General features: G+C 36.2%; 1 protein-coding gene and 1 pseudogene across 2 annotated transcripts in view; both read right to left on the bottom strand.

Annotated features, from left to right (window-relative positions):
• FNBP1L (formin binding protein 1 like) overlaps positions 1 to 21406 on the bottom strand; it is a 90368-nt gene that overhangs the window by 68540 nt on the left and 422 nt on the right. The gene's annotated exons all lie outside the window — the stretch shown is intronic.
• LOC112485967 lies at positions 13318 to 13433 on the bottom strand (annotated as a pseudogene).

The raw sequence follows: 21406 nt of genomic DNA, 5'->3' as shown, positions 1-21406 counted from the left end.
GTTGATTTTGACCCCTCCCCACCCAAGAAACATTTGGCAATGTCTGGAGACATTTTTGGATGTCACAACAGTTAGGGAGGGAGTGGGGACTACTGCTGATATTTAGTGGATAGAGGCCAGGGATGCTGCTAAACCTTTTACAATGCACAGGTCAGCTCTCCCTCTGCCTCAACAAAGAACTAGCCCAAATGTCAGAAGAGCTAAGGCTTAAGAAACCCTGGTCTATGCTTCCTCTAGAAGACACACTGGTAATCCCAAAACTGGAAGCCCAGAAATTATTTGAAAATCACTTAGACAGGAATGCTCTGAAGAACTGACTGGGGTGGGGGGAGGGGTGGGGAGCACTTAGGTGAAAGAAGCAGAGTGTCCTCTAAGAGCCCTCACAGGTTTAAAAGACACATAGTCAAGATGAAGCCAAAAGCGTTTTAAGTTAAACTATAAGGGATGGAAAACTGAGAGTGATGACATTCTGGGTAACATGCTAAAGGGACGGCAGGAGCCAAAACTTCACATTGAAAATAAGCATTGAATGTTGAGAACCATTAATGAGAGAGACTCTTGACCTCCATGATGAATATTATTTTTGGTACAAGGAAACAAAATATGAGAATTTAACAATTTCAAAATTGTAATATGTCCAGATAATGTTTAATGTTTCTGCCTCAGGATAAAAGCTATGGCGGAAGAGGGGTGTTAAAAACAAGACAACAGGCCCAAAATGGAGTCACCTACGCTAAACCCCAGGTCACCAAACTGAGACTTTTGGCTCTCCCAGAAATGAAATCTTAAACCAGTCAATCAGATATTGCCTGATCAGCACTAGTTAAATAATCTGCCTGAAAGATGCCAGCCGTCCCCTAAAAGAAAGTAGCCTTGCAATAACCAATCCGCTTTTTTGCTTAGTATAACTTATTCGTTCCTACTCCCTTCTGCCTATAAACATCGCATTTTGTCTTGGAGCTCCTTTCTCTCTGCTACACTGGATGCTGCCCAATTCAAGATTCATTGAATGAAGCCAATAAAGTCTTTAAAATTTATTTAATTTCTTTTTTTAACAAGAAAAAGAATTCTCTGGCTTCCTAGGCATTCTTTAATGTACTGAATAAAAGTAATCTTAATACAGTTTGTACTCTGTAGGAAGTCTGATTAGTTACTGCTTAGGAAGAGCCAAACTAGTTACTTCTTTTCATGAGTCTTAGAAATAAAAATAAGCAATGAGAAATAAGTCCCCATTTCTGATACATCAAGAGTGAGAAGGTCAGTGTTGAGTAGTCTCATTTAGTCTATAATAATCATTCCCTTAGAAGCATCTTCAAATCCTTTGCCCTTCTCTTGGTTTGCTGTTCATCTGATAAATCCCAACCCTGGTTATATCCAGTTGTCTATACCTCCTTCTTTTATATGCCCATAATTTAGTCAGCTGAAGGTGCTGGAGAAAAACAGCCATTCATACTGCTTGATCTCACTTTTAAATTTTGAACACAAATCTCATGAGGCCCTTCAGAGTTGCACCTCAATCCTATTACATTTTTCTAGTCTGTTCACTCTTCTACTCTTCATGACTATTTGCCACTTCCTCTTTCTTATGAAACCTCCAATACCATCTTTCCTCATTCTCAGTTCTTCATTTAGGTTCTAATTCACTGGGAAAACTGAAGCAATCTATAGATAATTACATCTTTACTTTATTAAACCATCAACCTGTACTCTGATTTCTCTGTTCCACTGGTCCATGTTCCTAAGATCAATTCCTTCATATGTGCACTGATCCTATGCTGTCTCTTAAGTACATTGCTTCTAAAATTGTACCCTCTCCTGCACTGTTGTTTTCCCTTTCCTCTAGATCTTTTTTATTCATAAACATACATACTGTACTATCATCAATGTTAAAAGACAAAACCAAAAAAGTCCCTTACTCCATGCCCCCATCTAGCCCTTTTCTCTGCTTCCTTTCTTAGCAAATTCCTCCAGAGTTCTGTCTGTGTACTAGCTGTTTCTACTTCTCATACTTCCCATTTACTCTTTTTCTCACCTCCAAATGCTCTAGGGTCTATTTTCTACAAAGACATTCTCCTACATAACTACCACCAAATTGAGAAATTAACATGATACAACACTACCATCTAATTCTCAGACCTCATTCAAGTTTGGTCAATTGATCCAAAAATAACCTTTACAAGACCAGGTGTATAATATGTTACAATTATTGTCAAGTTTCTTTAGTCTCCTTCAATCTATAACAGTTCCTCAGTCTTTCCTTGTCTTTCATGACTTTGACACGTTTGAAGGCTTCAAGCCAGTTGTTTTATAGAATGACCATCAATTTGAGTTTGTCTAATCTTTCCCCGATTCAGATTCATGATCAATTTGAGTTTGTCTTATCCTTTCCTCATGACTCAGATTTCTAGCATCTCTGGCAGGAAATGACACATTGTCCTCATTACATCCAATCAGGTGGCACATGACTTCAATTAGTCCCATTACTGATGATGCTAACTGATCACTTAAGATAACTGTAAAGTTATTCTTTTTCCCTTTGTAATGATTATAAAATATTTCTTTCCTCATCAAACTTTCCACTTATTCATTTACTTATTTCTATCAGTATGGACTCATGGGTTCCTATTTTATTCCATGGATTATCATTCATAACTATCATTACTTATTTTTATGTTCAAATTATCTCACATTTGGCTAGTGGGAGCCCCTTTACACTGGTGTTTTTGACATGTTCTCATCATTCTGTGAGCACTTCCTTACTTTATGGCACAAGATATTTCAAGCTCACCTTGTATTTCATTGCCACAGCCCTAAAATTAGTGATTTTTGAGGAACTCTGGTTCCTTTTAGTGGAGAAAGAGATTCAGAACCCTAGATTTGGATACTAGGTATGATCGCTGCTATTGGTGTATCGCTACTATTGGCCCTCTTAAAGAACAGAGTATATGTGTATACACACACACACACACACGCACACACACACGCACACACACATGACATACGGATAGACAGACTTATTCATTTACCTTTATTTTATATCTGTATATATTGAAAACCAGAAGAGTTCACACCAATGTATCTAATTTTAATCTAACACCACCAAAATCCTTTTGATATTTCTAATTCCTTTTTCCAAAGTAAAAACCTGGCTCCCTTTAGCTTTAATATATTTATTTATTCATCCAAACAATCCTCAAAATGCAACCAATCTTCCATTGCTACTCCCCACCTAGGTACCTTCCTGGCTGCACTCAGCTTTCACATCACTTAGACTGCTGTCACTGCCCCCCTCCCTGATACTCTTGCATTGGGCTGATGACACTGCTCAACCATCCGCATGGATTTCCCTTCACTCCACCTGGAACCTGACTGCCCTCCAGCATGCCTGCCTCATCAATTCACTTGGGCATCAATACACTGCAGTGAGTTATAGCTGCCACTCTTCTCGCCCTTCCACATAGCCATCTTCCTCATCCTACTCATGCTCTGACACCCCATACACTGAGCATGCCATCCCGTCATGCGGAGACTGTCCTCACCCCACTTAGGCTTTGACTTAACATTACAGGTCACCCTCCTGCACACAAGCCCTCCTTAAGACTCAGGTTCTGATACTCTGCTCCAGACCATCACAGATTCCAACCCTGTGATGAAACCAACCTTGCTTAGCCTCATCTAAATTGTTTAAAAAGGGAGAAAGAAAAGATCCTGCCACTTACTTTAGATTGTTTTATAACTCCCAACTTCCATGTCCTAACTGGAAGGATTCTTAATTCATATAGTTTGCTTATTTTAGAACCAAGGTGAATTTGTTTGTGTTCTAGACTTTTTTAAAAAATTAAGTTTCTCACAATTAAATAATTAGGCAGTCTGTGTCTATCAATGGTAGTTAGAATTATAAGAAGGATTAGAACTGATTAAAGAAACAAAAGGTAGAATATTAAAAATAGATGTTAATGCCTTATTACATCTTTTGGCTTTCTAGAATAAAAATGTTTTAACCACAAATGCATCAATGTAGGCTATAGTTACAGTAAGACATCTGAAATAGAAATATGGATTTTTCAAATTAAACCCAAGTATTTCTCTGTCCATCTGCCTTTATTGCTCAGAAAGGCTATGATTCTCAGTTTTGCAGTGCATGATCACTTCCTTTAAATTCACTTATATTTAAAAAGCATTTCTCTTTTGCTTTACTCCCATATCTGAGAAGCTTTGTACTGTAATTTATTTTTGTTAAAGAGTATTTAAAGGTCTAAAAATTGGAAGAGCTTTATAGCATCAAGTGCAGCAAGAAGTCTGTAGAATGAACATATACGACCTATTATTTTTTATGTTAATATCTTTTTCTATCATGTATTTAAGATAAAAATCATGGTTGGTCGAAACATAAATAAATCTAAATGAGTTTATATATACCTCAGCTTTCTCCAACAGATAATTCATCAGTTGGCTTACAAATACTGTACAATGAGACAGCATATTACCATACCCATACATCTGTTTCAGACTCATTCATTTTCATTTATTCACCCAAGACAGACTCATCCTATATAACAGAAACCAAACTACTTCTCTGTATCTCCCCCGTCACCACTCCAAGCTATAATAACCTTTCTTGGATCACTGTAGTAGCTTCTTAACTGGTCTGTTCCTTTCTAGTCATCCTCTAATCCATTTTTCATTGTAGCTACAGTGAATTTTTCAAAATGCAAAAGTGATGTCAGGAAATACAGTACAATTATTAAGAACATTCATTCTGGAGCCAGACCTCCTGTATTCAAATCCAGACTGCCATTTATTAGCTGTGTCACCTTGGAAAAGCCACTTAACCTCTCAACCTCAGTTTCATCATCTGTAAAATGGATGTGTCAATAGGTGTCTGTTGAGTGGTTTTAAAAATTAAATAATCTAACGAAGTGCTCTGTGATTGGCAGTCTGCCTCATCAACCTCAATCAACACATCTTTATCATCTTTTTTCTGTATGTGTATCGTTCCACTCATACTGGTGAGTTTTTTGTTTTATTTTGTCTTTCTCATTTGAGAAAGAGCCACACACACTAACATTTGAGGGCCTTTGCACATGATATATCCTCTATTTGAACTCACCCTTCTGCCCTCTCACACACACCTTTTGCCTATTACTGCCTGCCTAATCATTATTCAGATTTCTGTTAACATCCTTTCCACAGGGAGAGCCTCCCTGAACCTAGTGGTGGGCTTGGTTTTTATGTTGATATCATCTTAAAGAATTTTGTTCCTTTCCTTCATAGCACTTATTTGTGTTTTTTTGCTCTCCTTTATACTATGCTTGTTTTTGCTTAGTGCTTAGCTTAACACTCATTTACTGAATTAAATGAATGAATAATAACTGTCAGTTGTGCCAGGCACTGTGCTAAATGCTTGATATGTCATCTCATTTAATGTCATCTCATTTAATCTCATCTGATAGTAGGTGTAATTACTCCTATTTTACAAATGTGAGAAGTAAGGCTCAAGGTTTAGGAGCTAGTAAATGACACTAGGTGGGAAATACAAAGCATTAAAGGTAAATCCTGCATTAAGAATTTATAGTTTGCTAAGATCTGAATAAATGCTTTAAGTGAACATAGAGTAAGTTACATACTATTTGTGCATTAGTATTGCAATGCTGGCGGTTGGTCTAATATGTCATGTGATGTTTTAATGCACTAATAGACTAATAAAATTAAACAAGAAAATTTAGACGTATAAACATTGCAAAAAGAAGGCGGAATATCAGTACTTGCAGATCTGATACCCACAGTACCTGAAAAACTCAAGAAAATGACTGAAAAAGCTACTAAAAAAATTAGAATTCATTAGGCTAGCAAGGTGCAGAATTAATATGGAAAAAGCAGTTACTTTAATATATACAACTACCAATTGGAATTTCTGCATTAGCAAGGTAACTTGGGGCGGGGGGCGGGAATAGCCAGTGTCTACCTACTACTTTAGAATAAGGTTCAAAAACTTTAAGAATGGCCTACAAGGCTCTGTATAGCTTCATTGCACACCACCACCATGACCCCATAACCTCTAAGCCCAAGGCATACTGGTGTCTAAGAAATTATTGATGGAATCACTTGGGTAAGATTTTTTTTTTTTTTTTTTTAAACATATCCCCTAACCTCACTCCAGACCTAGTAAATCAGAATCTCTGGAGCAGGGGACCAAAAATCTATTTTGCTTTGCTCTGCTTTAAAAGAACTAGGGTGTATGAAGAACCTTCCACAAAGAAGCCTTCTCAGATTCTTGACTAGGTACATTTATTATACATTTCTACAGCACACTGTACTTAGCACTCATAACATAATAATTTGCTCAATATCTATCTTCGCAGCAGGATGGTATTCTTCAGAGCAGAGACTACACCCATTTTTCTTACTGTTTCTCCCTCCAGAATCATTCTCCGCCTTGTATCTATACTTCTCTGTAGACTTCACCTTTATAAATTATATCTTTATTAAACTCTCCTCAGTTAACCTGAGTGTGCTATTTCCTACCAGAACTCTGATTAATCCAATGTCTATTCAAAGACATGCTAAGCTGAAGATAAGACCTTCTTATCAGTGTAGCAACTTCTACAAGGCAATACTAGATATAGTCCCGCCTACAAAGCAAGTCATCCATAAATGTTTCTTGGATATGAATGACCTCCAATGAAGAGTTTAGAAATTGTTGAGTGAATTAGATCCATTAGAGCAGCGGTCCCCAATCTTTTTGGCACTAGGGATGGTGCTCCTATGAGAATCTAATGCCTGAGGTAGAGCTAAGGCGGTGATGCTAGTGCTTGGGAGTGGCTGCAAATAAAGTTTCCCTTGCCTGCCTCTCACCATCTGCTGTGTGGCCCAGTTCCTAACAGGCCACAGACTAGTACTGGTCCATAGCCCAGAGGATCCCTGCATTAGAGGCACTTAAAAAAAAAAAAAAGTTTGGCGCAAAAAAAACCTTGGTTCAAGTTTAGCTCTGCGCGGCAAAAGTTAACCTGTATTATTAGTTTCGTCTTCTATAAAATGAAACTATCACCACTTATTTTACTGAGTTGTCATGAAAATAAAATAACATCTACCAGAGTGCCTGGCACACAGATACATTACAAATTCCAAATTCCTCCCTTTCCCAAATTCTATTCTTTCAAAGACATTGGCCAGAATTATATAAAATGGCTCAAAATTACTTGCTAATTAACGCTTTTCTTTAAAATGACTCGTTACACAGCAAGATAAAATAAATTTTTAAAGAGATTAGAAAAATGAAAAAAGAAATGGAAATAAAATGATAACAAGAACGAATATGCAAACAAAATACAGACAAAAAATCCTAAACATCTGCTAACAGTGAACCAGAAATCTAAGTTCTCTAGCAGCAAGTTCAAAATGGGAAATACAAAGTCACAGCAAACAGTTTCTACACAATAAAAAAACATAAGAAAAATTTCTCCCATGAGCCACACAAAGATTACACTATAATGCAGTGGACAATATTCTAAACAAAGTCCTTACAGTAAACTGACCAATTGTTAGAACCTTCAAAAAATAACCTCTCTGCACACATACTAATGGCTGGCTTCTGAACAAAAGCAATTCAATGAAGTAGTATAACATTCATGGTAAAGAATGAAGGCTCTGAATACAGAAAGACCTGAATTTATATCCTAGTTCTACCACTTTCCACGAAGTAGTTTTGGACAAGACTCTTAACCTCTCTGAGCCTTCAAAAATAAGATACACTGCCTCAAATACAGTAAGTATTCAATAATCATTAGATTACTCCTAGTGGTATTACTAAAAGCAATTCAATGGGAGTGGAAAGAATATGATGCACTCCAAGTACAAAGAGTTTCTAATGTCCTGACTTAACATAAGTATAGATTTTAGAGCATAGAAAGCAGTAGTACTCAAACCTTGGTATTATCAAAATCATCTGGGGGCATTTTTCAAAAATACAAATTCCTGAGCCTCATTCCCAGAGATTCTGATTCAGGAGGTTAGAGTAGGGCTTGGGAGTTTGTCTTGTTAGTCTTTCAATTTCTGAGATGATTCTAGTGATCATCCAAATTTAAAAACTGCTAATTAACAGCAGTGTTTCTCAGCCAGGGGTAAGAACTACAATCACCAAAGGAGTCTTATAAAACTCCAGATGGCCAACCATCCAACAGCCCCAGAACTTAATAAATCAGAATCTCCAGGTCAAACTGGCCAATTGACCAAAAGTTGACTGAAATAAGAGAGGAGGAGTTGTTATTGCTATTCAATTTAAAGGCATAAAAATCTACAAAACAAATTAGTAACATCTGGACTACAGAAGCTGAATATGGGAACGATCGGCATTTTACTTAACCAAGAAACAACTGGGATAGATAAAAAAGAACTAGGTTCTTGATCTAGATAATACAGTCAAAATATTAAGAGAAAACAAGAATGTGGCTTCGATTAACAACTAATCTTCTATCTACACTATAAATAAGTAATTAATTACCACTGTGGCATTTGTAATCTTGCATCACTAAAAATATTGTAAGAGCAATTAGGGGGATTGTTTTATAAACTATATAAATGTCTAACCAATGTACTGTATACTTGAAACTAATAATAAAATTTTTTGAAAAAAAAGAACTGAAAAGACTAGTCATTACTCTTAGAACTAAAGAACCAAAATATCTTAGTTATGAACACTAACTGAATTATGTAATAAAATTCAGATTCAAAAGGCCATGTATGAATCATGCAGAAGACTTTCATTATTTTAAAATATCTCCTAAACTCTAACTTTCCTGGCCTTTCATAGCTGAAACTACTGAGCTCTAATAACATAAGAAAGCTTTCTACCTAGCCAATGAAGAGCGCTGCCATCATAATCAGAGATAAGGGAAGCAAGCCATGGGAGGGTCAGTTGGCTGTAAAGCTTCTTAACAAAAGTAAAAGATAGCATAGTCTAATATTTACACTTGAATTTTAAGTTTCTCAAATTAAATGCCAAAACCAAACTCCTCTTAGTTTAAAAGAGTGGCTGACACGTTCAAGGAGAAATATCAACTATAAATACAGTATCTCTTAGCACCACAATTAAATTTCCCCTTTTCTCAATACAGTACCACTGCCATCAATATTGGTTTTTATTTATATTTTACTAATACATACTACCAAGGCAAAGTAAGGTGCCTATTTACATTTAAAAGTTAACTGAAGTGAACAGACATTTCTCCAAAGATATACAAATACACAAAAAACACAAAACAAGATACTCAAGATCATCTGTCATAGGTAAATGTAACTCAAAATCACAATGAAATACCACCTTACACCCACTATAATGGCTATAACTAAAAAGTCAGATGATACCAAGTTTGGCAAGGATGTGAAGAAATCAGAACCCTCATATATTTCTAGTGGGAATATAAAATGCAAAACACTTTAGGAGTTCCTCAAACAGTTAAATATAGTTACCATATGACCCAGCAATTCAACTCTTAAGTATATGACCAAGAGAAATAAAAACTTATGCCCACACAAAAACTTATCCATAAATGTTCACAGCAGCATTATTCGCAACAGCCAAAAGCAATCTACATTATCCACTGACTGATGAATGGGTTAATAAAATGCAGTATATGCATACAATGAAATTGTATTCAGTAATAAAAAAGAATGAATTACTGATACGCCATAACATGGACAAACCTTGAAAACATTATGCTTATTGAAAAATGCCTGCCATAAATTACCACATACTACATTTATATGAAATGTCCAGAATAAGCAAACTTTAGAGAAAAAATAGTGGTTTTCTAAAGCTAGGGCTGGGGGAGAGGGAGAAATAGAGAGTGACTTCTAATAGGTACTAACTTTCTTTTTAGAGCAATAAAAATTCACAGAAAAAAGATCAATGGTCAGAAAGGTTAGGGAGGAGGGAAGGATGAATAGGTAGAGCACAGAAGATTTTTATGGCAGTGATAAGCTACTCTGCAAGATACAATGGTGGCTACGTGTCATACATTTGTCTAAACCAACAGAATGTTCAACACCAAGAGTGAACCCTAATGTAAACTCTGGACTTTGGGTGATTATGATGTGTCAATGTAGGTTCATCAATTGTTATAAATGAACCACTCTGGTGGAGAATGTCAATAATGGAAGGTGGGACTATGCATATGTGGGCACAGGATGTATATGGGAAATCTCTACCTTCTGCTCAGTTTGGCAAAAAAATCAGTGGCTGGGGTGGTGAACAGCTCCAGCACAGCGTTTTTTTGGTTTTTTGGGGGGAGGGTGGTTTTTTTGGCGAGCAGTAATTTTTTTATTGCAGTAAAATCATAACACAAAATTTACTATCTTAACTATTTTAAGTGCACAATTCAGTGATATTAAGCACAATCATATTGTTGTGCAACCATCACCCCCATCCATCACCAGAATTCTTTTCATCTTCAAAAGTGAAATTCTATACCCATTAAAGAGTAACTCATTTCCCCTTCCTCAGCAATTAACATTTTACTTTGTGTCTACACATTTGACTACTCTAAGTACCTCCTATAAGTGTAATCATAGAGTATTTGTCTTTTTGTGACTGGTTTAATTTCCTTTAACATAATGTCCTAACAGTTCATCTATGTTCTGTAGCATATGCCAGTATTTCCTTCCTTGATTTTCAAGGCTTAATAATATTCCTTTGTATCTATACACAATTTTGCTTATGTATGTATCTACTGATGAATACTTGGGCTCCTTCTAGCTTCTGGCTACTGTGAATGTTATGAGCACTAATGTATAAATATTTCTTCAAGACCCTGCTTTCAATTCTTCCGGGTATACTCAGAAATGGAATTGTTGAATCATAAGGTAATTCTATAGTTAATTTTTGAGAAACTGCCATACTATTTTTCATTGCACGATTTTACATTCCCACCAACAGTGCCCAAAGGTTCTAATTTCTTCATATCCTTATTAACATTTATTTTCCATTGTTTTGATAGTAACATTCTAATGGGTGTGAGATAGGCCACAGAGGATTTTTAAGAGATGAAGCTACTCTACATAAACTTGGAATAGTGGATACATGACATTATACACTTGTCAAAACCTACAGAACTTCACAGCACTAAGAATAAATCTTTAAGCAATTTTTTAAAAAAAATCACTGAGAAAGTCAGAAGAGTCCCAGGAAAGAATGCAAACTGTGAAAACGAAATATAACTGTATTACAAATGTATGAAAACCACCTAATTTAAGAGGATGGGGAGAATGGTGCTGACCTAAGTAAATTTGAAAATGAAGAATATGTAAGACTTAAGGGAAAAGGAACTATACATAAGTACCGTACCCTAGTTGGTAATGTTGTTCCCCAGAGGGTTGTAGGTTAACAACTCTAATATTTCTATATTTATTTACTGAAAAGAACAATTAAGCAAAGGATGGCAGGTGAAGGGAGTTGTTAAAATGGGAATTTACAGATAGGCAAGTGGAAGAGACTAGAAGGATACACATAGTAATGGATTTGAGTTGGAGACATCAGTAAGAACTCACATTTATTATAGATGGCTACACATAGAAATACTTATAGATGTGTGTATATACTCAGGTTAGTATATACACATATATTTCTTTGTTTTATCATCTGAGAAAGACTAAAACAGATGAAATCCCAGTCACAACAAGCACATTTAGCACCCATATTTTGGTTTCTAGTATCATTCCCCAATAAAATAAACCTGGGCTCTTGGGGAAAATTCCTGATTCTAGGACTGGGGCAGGAAATATGCAAGGTGAGTCTAAATCCTCTTGTCCCAGAAAATAAGGAAGTACTTAAAAAGTCATATTTGGTGGAGATGAGTTACAGAAGCCCAGTAGCCAACTGAAAGAGCATCCAATGGCCAACGCTGGAAGAATCCGAGCAAAATAAGTGAAATAGTATTGGATTATAACCTAAACTATAAATATCTTTGAGTCCATACTGATATAAATAAAAACTGAATAAATAAATGGGATAGGGAGACAAATAGCCCATGCAGAAGAATTCCAAATAAATTATGTAGATACTCCATCCTAAAAGAAAAAAACATAACCTCTCTAAGTGTGAGTTGCACACAGTGACTTCCTTCCAAAGACAGTATGGAAAAAGAGGAAAAAATAACTTTACAGTGGAATAACCTGACAAACCACTATTTCAGCCAGATAACCAAGATTAATAACAGTGATAAATCATATTGAAATGTGATGAAAATGACGAATGTTCTTTCTCCCAAAAATGCATAATCCCAGTCTGATCACAAAAACAGACAAATTCCACTATAGAAGCATCATATATCTGACCAGTAGTCCTCTAAACTCTCAAGGTCATCAAACGCAAGGAAAGTCCGAGAAAATGGCACAGACAATAAGTGCCTAAGGAAACATGAAAACTAAATGCGATGTGGAACAGAAAGACATTAAAGACTAAAGAAACTTGAATAAACTATGGACTTTAGTTAATAATAATGTATCAATATTGGCTCATTAATTTTAACAAATGTACCATCTAATGTAGCAATTTAAAGAAAAAAAAAAAAAGAGCAAATGCCAGTAACCCTAAGCTGATGGCCCCTTACTCTCTGGAGACAATTTTATATCTTAGTATTACATTTAGGTGACTAAGAGACCTGGGTAATTACAGGATATTTTTATTGTTTCCAACGTTCAGGAAAACTTTCTACTCACAGAATAAACTTCTGGCCTTATTTCCTCAGTCCCTGCAGTGCCTTCGCTCAGTCTGGGGTCAGGTCAACTATGCCACAACCTATCAATTCTAGACACTTGCTCAAAACACCCATCTATTCTGGCAGGTGATATTACAATGGCACGGTTTGGCAAGCAAGAAGCAACCCATAGATTCCAGCTAAGACACATAAGCCTTTCACCACCAGGCCTCTTAAAACGGTTATGGTCTGTGTTAGACCCCTAAAGACCTCATCTCTAAAATATTTGTTCTGTCATATTTATATTATTGCTTTTTCTTACTTCCTGCGCTATTATGCACTCACACACATACACACACTGTACAAGGCCAACATTAATTCACTGGGGACAGAGACCATAAATGCTATGTTTTAGGATGCTTATATCTATCCCCTTTCTTCCTTTCTAATGGAACCCTAATTTTGTTCAAGTGGCAATGTGCCCAACTTTGGACAGTGAGACCTAAAGGGAAGTCCGTTGTGGGGACATCTAAGAAAGCTTTTGCCTTCCTGATAAACCAGCAGATATAGCTGATGTAGTTCCTCTCGGTTTTTTTGTTTTATTTTGTTTAGTTTTTATTATTTATGCCTACAGCACCTGGTTTTCCTAGGTGGTCTCCCATCCAAGTACTAACCAGGCCCGACCCTGTTTAGCTTCTGAGATCAGACACTGGGCTTGTTCAGGGTGGCATGGCCGTAGACCATGAACCGTGGCTCCATTGGACACGAACCCAGGATCTTCTGCATGTAAAGCAGACGTGCTAACCGCTAACACTATGGAACCACGTCCCTCTCATTTTTTTTGTTTGTTTTTATGTTTTTGCCTTAAATACAGACATAATGATTGGAGTTGCAACCACCACCTTGAAACCCTGAGGGAAAGTCTAAAACAGCTGCTCAGATGCTGACCCTGATAGTGTTGAATTCATGAACTCAAGCCAGTGAACGCCTACCTCCAAATTTCTTATTATAGAAAACAAACTATGTTTAAGTATCTGTTTCAAAAAAAATCAAGCATGGCTCCCAACACCATTAACAGCCATGATAAATATAACTTCAAAAGAGAGACTATAATACACCTCAGAAAGAACAGAAAGAAATGTACACCTCCTAGGCTTTCACAGTAGGCTTGGAAATGAGGTAGAGGATCTGAACAATTCCAGGTCAAACTATCAAGCAAAATCCCTTAAGGGGATCAAAAACTTCAAACACCCAAACCCTAAACTTAGGGCATATCAGAGCTCAATGGGCCCTAATCTTCATAGACATCTTCTCAGAGTCCGGGGATCACAAAATATTTAAGGAAGGTCTCACAAAAAGAAAAGAAGCAATTTGGAGGCAACAAATAGTATGCAAGGATAAGAAAACTTTAAACACTACAAAACAAAAACCTATCTTTGATATACATAAAAATTTTAGAAAGATATTGCTCCAAGATGCAAGTAGAAAAATGCTATTTTAAAAGTACATTCATGGGAGTGGGGTTGGAGGGCTGGGTGGAAAAGGTTAAGAAATAAAAAATAAATAAAAGCACATTCAGAAAACAAAAACAGCTTAGAAATTAAAAAGTTACAAATGAAGTAAAAATTAGAAACCAGAAAGGAAAAAGGGCACACAAGCTACTTTTTCCCTGAGATGTTTGCCAATCCTGAAAATGGGATCTTTGTTTTAATAACACAGCAGGTGTTATGGAGACAGAAATCAAAATCCAACAAGCACACAATGGAATTTCAAGTCTTCAACTGGGTTTAACGTGGTCCCAGACTAGGAGTGACCCCAGTTACATAGCAAAAGAAAATACAAATCCTATATATACAATGGAATACTACAAACTAACCATAAAGGATAATTCTCACAGACATCTTGTTAAATGAAGGAAGTCAGAGGCAAAAGAGGACATATGATGTGGTATCAATTGATGTGAAGTTAAAAAAAAAAAAACCTACATAAACAATGTTAATGTAAGTCAGAACAGTGATTACTTTGGGGGAGGAGTTGTTTATTGGGGACAACATAAGAGATCCTGTATCTTGATCATGGTGGGATTACATGAATGTATTCATTAAAAAAAAAAAAAAACCTCTTAAAGTTGTATATGTAAGATTTGAACACTTTAACATATGAATGTTGTATCTTAATGCAACTTTTTTTAAATGAAGGTAAAATAGGAAATTTTCAGATTAAAAAGTTAACAAATATGACTTATAATCAGCCTTGGCAAACAGTCTTAAATCCAGAAGGTTGATTCAAAAATAATGTTTCTGTTTTTATTTAAAAGCTATTTACCATAATGGTTTCAATTATCTTGAGTTTTATAATTTATGTTGGAAAAAATCTCAATTAACCACCATTAATATTTGTCAAAAATCTCTCAGAATCACCTTGACACTCGTACTCTCTGAAATCAATCTTTTATATTTTCCCAATTCATTAAGTCTCAGACAATTTACATTATTCTTACATATGACCATCCATTAATACTCAAAGCATATAACAGAACATTCACTATTCTCATTTTAGAATTAAAAGCCATATCACCAATCATTTGTACTAAAATAATCAAGGAAACGAGAATTCAAGACCTGAATAAATTGAAATAAATTTCATATGAACAGACGCAACTAGTTTTATTTTCAGTTAACAGAAAGGATCCTTAAATTAAAACAAAGATATGAGAAATATACACCAGAAGGGAAAAATTTTTAGTGTTCAAAACATAATTTGATGATAGTGACAGCAATACATTGATGCCCTCATTCAACCAATATTTCAGTGCTTATTATATTCCTATTCCTGCTCTACAAATTAGGGATACAGCAGGAACAGATGGCTTTCACTCTCCAGAAAAATAATGATATGCCAAAAATAGGAAAATGACTCTATACATTTATGCTTTTTCAAACTATAAATATATAATAGTACTATTTCACATATTTCATGAGGTATCGTTAAAGTCTGATGATTATTAGTTCTCTATCGCGAACTTAAGAAAAAATTGCTCCTAAGTCTCAATTATTAATGACTAATTTAGATTCAATAGGGACATTTTACAAAAACCTTTATTCTTACTATTCTAGACTTCTTTCTCTTGGGCTCCATACAAATTCGAAATGCTGAATCTCACATTACAAAAAGCAGTCAGATATTTTACGAAGTGGTTTCAATGAACTAGTCAATGAAAATTCTGTATAAGTAAGCACAGAATTAACATTACTTATTGTAGGAAAAAAAGAAATGCTGAAAAGCACATATGGCAATATTAAAATTAACCATATTATTTAAGCACAATTTGGCATTTTAAAGCATCTATCATTCTATCATTAATTAAGAATATCTCTAAATAGTCTAACCTATTTTTGTTATGAGAAACTTAATCCATAAATCAACTCATGAAGCTAGTAATTAAAGCAAAACTGGGGAGATAAAAACGTACTGCATTTTTCCAATGAACACCTCTCTCACACTCAGAAAAAGCACTAGAAATAAACCCATATAAAAGTAAAAATATTGTCATAGATAATAAGGGAGGGAAAAACAGTATAAACAAATTACAGGAATAACATGTTTAAAAAAATACAGCTGATTTCAGAACCAAGAACATATTATTAAAGGAACCAACATCCTTCAAATATTCTTGCAGAAGTGATAAAATCAATACAACTTTCATCTTCTAAAACCCAGAGGGGTTCCTCTTAGAACCACCAAAAGATTCAGAAGAAAGAGATAATCCCTTCCACTGACACAAACTAAGATTTCTATCTGTGGATTTTAAATGCTCTAAAAATTGAGTTATATGCTAATGAATAACTGCGCGTTCGGGCATGCACACGCGCGCGCGAGCGCTCTCTCTCTCTCTCTCTCTCTCTCTCTCTCTCTCTCACACACACACACACACACACACACACACACACACACACCCCTCCCCCTCCATGAATCTGAATCAAGCATTCTTTCAGTCAGATGGACCTCTTAGCCTGTCCTACCGTTCATCAGTATTTTCAGGCATCCTATACTCAAATTCAAGCCAAATCTAACCACTATCCCCAGGTCAGTCCAGCAAACATTTACTAAAGATCATGGTAGTGTCAGGCTCCATGCCAGGCAGTGTACTGATCTGAAGATATAGCAATGAATCACACCATGAATAAGCAATGAATAAGACATGGTCTCTGCCCTCTAGGAACTTCTCAGGAACCCCCCATATGCAAACCTCTCCTTATTCCAATTATCTTTTCGGTATGTCTGATATAATGTACATAGCCTGAACTAATATATGAAACAGTGTTTAGTTAGTATAAAACAAAGCTTTTATATAATCTTTTCTTCCTGCAGGTATGAATATGCTCCCCAGAAGTGAATTTTTCCTTTTTTGCTATCAAGCTGAAAATGTTTAAAGACTCTAGATTATTAAATAAGATGCCACTTATAGGTATACATAGAAGGTGCTCCATAATTATAAGCCACTACTATTCTCTTGTCCTATTTTCTGCCTGCAAACATGGGTTGATTTATAGGAAAAAGTAGGTAAAATAGGTTTTTCAGTTTCCAGTCAAACCCACATAGATTGGGAAAGGAGAAAGAGTGAATGTTTTAAGATAAAGACAGGGAAGGGAAATGGAAGCAAGTGATTTAAGGAAGTGGCAATGCAGAGGAGATACTGGTTAGAGGCAGCTTTCCAGCTCCCATCTTATTATAGTCATGACAAAATGATGGCACGAACAAGTGTCTTGATTAACTCTTCCCTTCCTAAACGAATAATAATATAACAATTTCTACCAACAAAAGGGAACGTAAGCTATAAATATTATAACATGACTATTTTCCAAAGATTTGAATGTACAAGGAATAACTAACTATAATATAAGGTAGTAGTCCCACAAGAAAGATAGTATCTAGCATGTGTAGTATGGAGGGAGGAGATTGATAGGAACTAGTCAACAAAAGGCATGCTAGACAATGATATCAATGTAGTACAGAATTTAGAGTTAAGACGGTAATATTACCTCAAAATGACTCTAGGTTTCCTTACAAAGGGTTGTTATAAGTTTTCATAAATCTCACCATACATTGCACAGTGCCTGCTTCCCTATAACAGCCACAATAATTATTTTATTTTTTAAACTAAATTCCTACAGCAGTTTCATGGCCTTTGAAAAAGCAATATAGTTCATTTCATATTGATAAAGTTTTCTTTGTCAACCTCATCTAGAGAATGCCTTCTAAAAATTTTGAAATAATACTGAAGTCAATAGTACAGACATAGTCTAACCATTATAGACTACAATGGGACCAAATTCCTTTGTTCTAGACAAATACATTAATGTGGCCTGATATTTCACCAACTATTTTAGCAGTCCAGTCACCAAGTTATCAGTCAGATAAATTCAAAAGAACCACAATCTGTATAAAATTTTTAACCCAAGTACTAAATTTTAACTTTATCATTTTGGTTTCAGCTTGTTTAGACCTCCTTGAACTGTTATCCAGACCACCTAATCTACCATCACCTACAAAGGCCCTCAGAACCATAAAAATGTCCTCCAGAATGTACTTATTAATCAGTAACCAACATTCTGTGTAATTTAATGAACTATTTATATTAATCAGGCAAAACATGCATGATCACCTACAGGTATTGTTTTAGTCAATGAAAACAATGAAAAAATTAACTCAGTCCCTATACTCAAGGACTCAAAAATCTAGTACACTTAAAACAGAAGTGTTAAAATAGCTACATAAAGTGCTATGAGGACAAAGATAAGGAAGAATTAAAGGGTTAAGACTGGAGGTGTTACATAAAGAATCCACTGAATCTATCATCCAATATACATTTTTTCAATTTCTTCCAAAAAGATAAAAGCTTTGTCAAATGCACTTAGCTAATAATATGACAAAAATAACAAATATCACACTCTTAAAACTAAAGGCTAAAAATCACACAAACCAGGAAACTATGGCATAAAATAGGTTTATAATCCCCTATAAATTAAGTCAGATATTTAAACCTACCTTCTAACTTCCAGACTAGTCTCATTTTCCGTGAGGAGCCAATTTTTGAATAAATGATATGAATGCAACGTACTCAGCCATATTTTTTCCATATCTATACACACACTCACAACCCATACACAATATTTTTTTCTGCTAAATTTTAATTGGATCCTCAAAAAACTAAAAAGCTATCTCTTAATAAATAAAGCTTATTAACTAAACACAGGACTTCTACAAGGTCCAATTTCCTCACTTGAAAAAGAGCTAATAACAAAATCTGTGCTTTGTGAAATCAATTCATACTTGAACTATTTTTGATTCAGCCACTCTTTCTGTGATAATAAAAAAATCAACACAATGAACAAAGCCTAAGATGCTACCTTAGAATTACATTGCACCTTGAAGAAACGAAGACACTGTTCACTCTTTGATATTATCCAGAACAAAAAATCAAGTCTCTGGCACTACCTTACATAAATTCTCATTTGAAACACTAGAAATCCCTTAAAATAGCTCAAATTTATTACCAGTTACCTCCTATCCCATCACGTGAAACTACACATCAGACAAAACCCAACTGGCCTATCACTATTAGTTCTCTCCCCCAGAATCAGTATTAAAGTGGTTCTCTAATTTATTACTTTGTTCTCAAATTTAACATGAGACTTAAGAAGCGTTAAGACAGCAACTCCAATGAATATTATGAGAAATAAACCTGAGTGCATAACTGCATATTATCATTTTTTGTAACAACATGGTCTCAATAATTAAAACTTTGGGACCATAATGTGATCCTAAACATGAAAAAAATATGAGAATCTAAGGTTTAAATATCCAGTTGATATTAGTTATGTCTACATTATTTAGTTCCTAAAAATTTTTCACTCAAACTCTCAAACCACTAAAAAAATTTAAAACATGAAGATTAAATTTTAAAAGAAAAATAATTTAAAATCATTTTCAAATTTTTCTAAAAGACACAAAACAATTTTTAGTTAGAATGGAAACTCATCTTTTCTACAGTTTACCTTTCCAAATTGCTGAGAAACTATTCAAATGCTGAAAGTAAATAACCAAATTACAGGATACAGTGGGGAACTGGTCATCGCTTCTGAATATAGTGTATCCTAAAATTAAAAATTTTTTAACTTTAAAAATTGCATTTTAGTATTCACTAATAGTATGTCGTTTCTCTTTAAAATTGTTTTTCTAAAGTGTGAACAAAGTGTTTTTGAATCTAAGTTAAAAGTTAACTCTAAATAATATTCCTCCACGGTTTTCTAATGTATACTCTTAAAAAGTATTGCTTACATTTTTTGCTTTCTCTGAAACGTGGGTCATTTAAGCATGTAAAAATAAAAACGGAAAATAAGACTATACTCATCTCCTTTAATTGATGACACGCTACAAGCAACTCTAGAATTACAAAACCAAATAATATAATCAACTATAGAATGTACAAAACCAAAGGGAAAAGACAATTAATGCCTGAGAATCTAACCTAAGTAAAAGGTTAATTTTACATAATTCATTTACTACATAATCCTACCCAATATAAGAACAATTAATGTTATCTAAGAAACGAAATGGAGAGGCTCCTGAGGTTTTTTTTCCTTGGGTGGTGTTTACAGACTAAGGAAACACTTATCTGGAATGTAACAGGAGATTCCTGGACTGGCTACATAGATGTTCAACCAGATGAACTCTAAAGTCTCTTCAATTCTAAAATTCCCAATCTGTGAGTAAAATGTGGAAAAAATAAGAAAACATTTTGCCCTTCAATTAACCGATCTCCTCTCATTCCCGTTCTAACTGCCAGTATGGAGACCAAAAAGTTCTTCCTCCCCTTTCTCTGCAGTGATTTCACGAGATCCTCGTTAACAAAAGGTACGTAAAATATGCACAGGTGGGATAATAAGGGGAGTGGCTGAGGCCAGGCCGCTCTCGGGACAGCGCCCCCACGTCACTGTCTCTCCGCGGCACCTGAGAAATCTCTGCTCTCCACACCTCCACCCTTCCGTGGAGGCGTCGCGAGCAAGCACCTTGGCCACACACTGGGCATTGTCTGGAGCCTCCAGCGCCCAAGAAAGGCAAGGAAGAAAGAAAAAGATGGAAAACGAGTGAGAATAAAGAACGAAAGGGGAAGTAAAGCAATTGGAAAGCCGTACGCTTCTTTTGGGAAAATTGGCTTCCCCCATCCATCACTCAATTTAACTCATCCCAAAAGGCAACCCCCACGGCCCAAGGTAGCAGCCGGGGTGGCCAAGCGGGAGCTCCCGAAGTTACGCGGGTCGGAACCACGGAGACAGGGAGAAAATGGGCGTGTGGGCTGGGCCTGACTGGCCAGAGGCCGGGCTCGAACAAAGCCGCCGGCTCCCCCTACCTGGAGCTAGAACGGCGGGCGGCGCCTCGCGGATCCCAGAGCAGCCCCGACCCGGCGACGCCCTCGCCCCGGGGACCCTCGCCCGGGCGGGGTACCACGGCACCCCCCCGCCCACGCCCGCGAACAGCGCCCCTTCGGGACAATGGGGCTCCCTCCCCCGCCTCCAGGCGGGGAGATACAAAGGCAGAGAAGCGCGGCCCGGCACGGAGCCAGGCGTCGGGAAAGTAAAGGCGGAGGAGGGAGAAGGCACAGGAGAGGATGGCGGCGGGCGCGGGAGCCCGCGGGCCGTGCCCCCGGCGTC

This window comes from Pteropus alecto, unplaced genomic scaffold (assembly GCF_000325575.1).
Source record: "Pteropus alecto unplaced genomic scaffold, ASM32557v1 scaffold25, whole genome shotgun sequence".
NCBI classification, from domain to species: domain Eukaryota; kingdom Metazoa; phylum Chordata; class Mammalia; order Chiroptera; family Pteropodidae; genus Pteropus; species Pteropus alecto.
The sequence above is the reverse complement of the archived record's forward strand: the minus strand, read 5'-3'. Positions and strand labels throughout refer to the sequence as shown.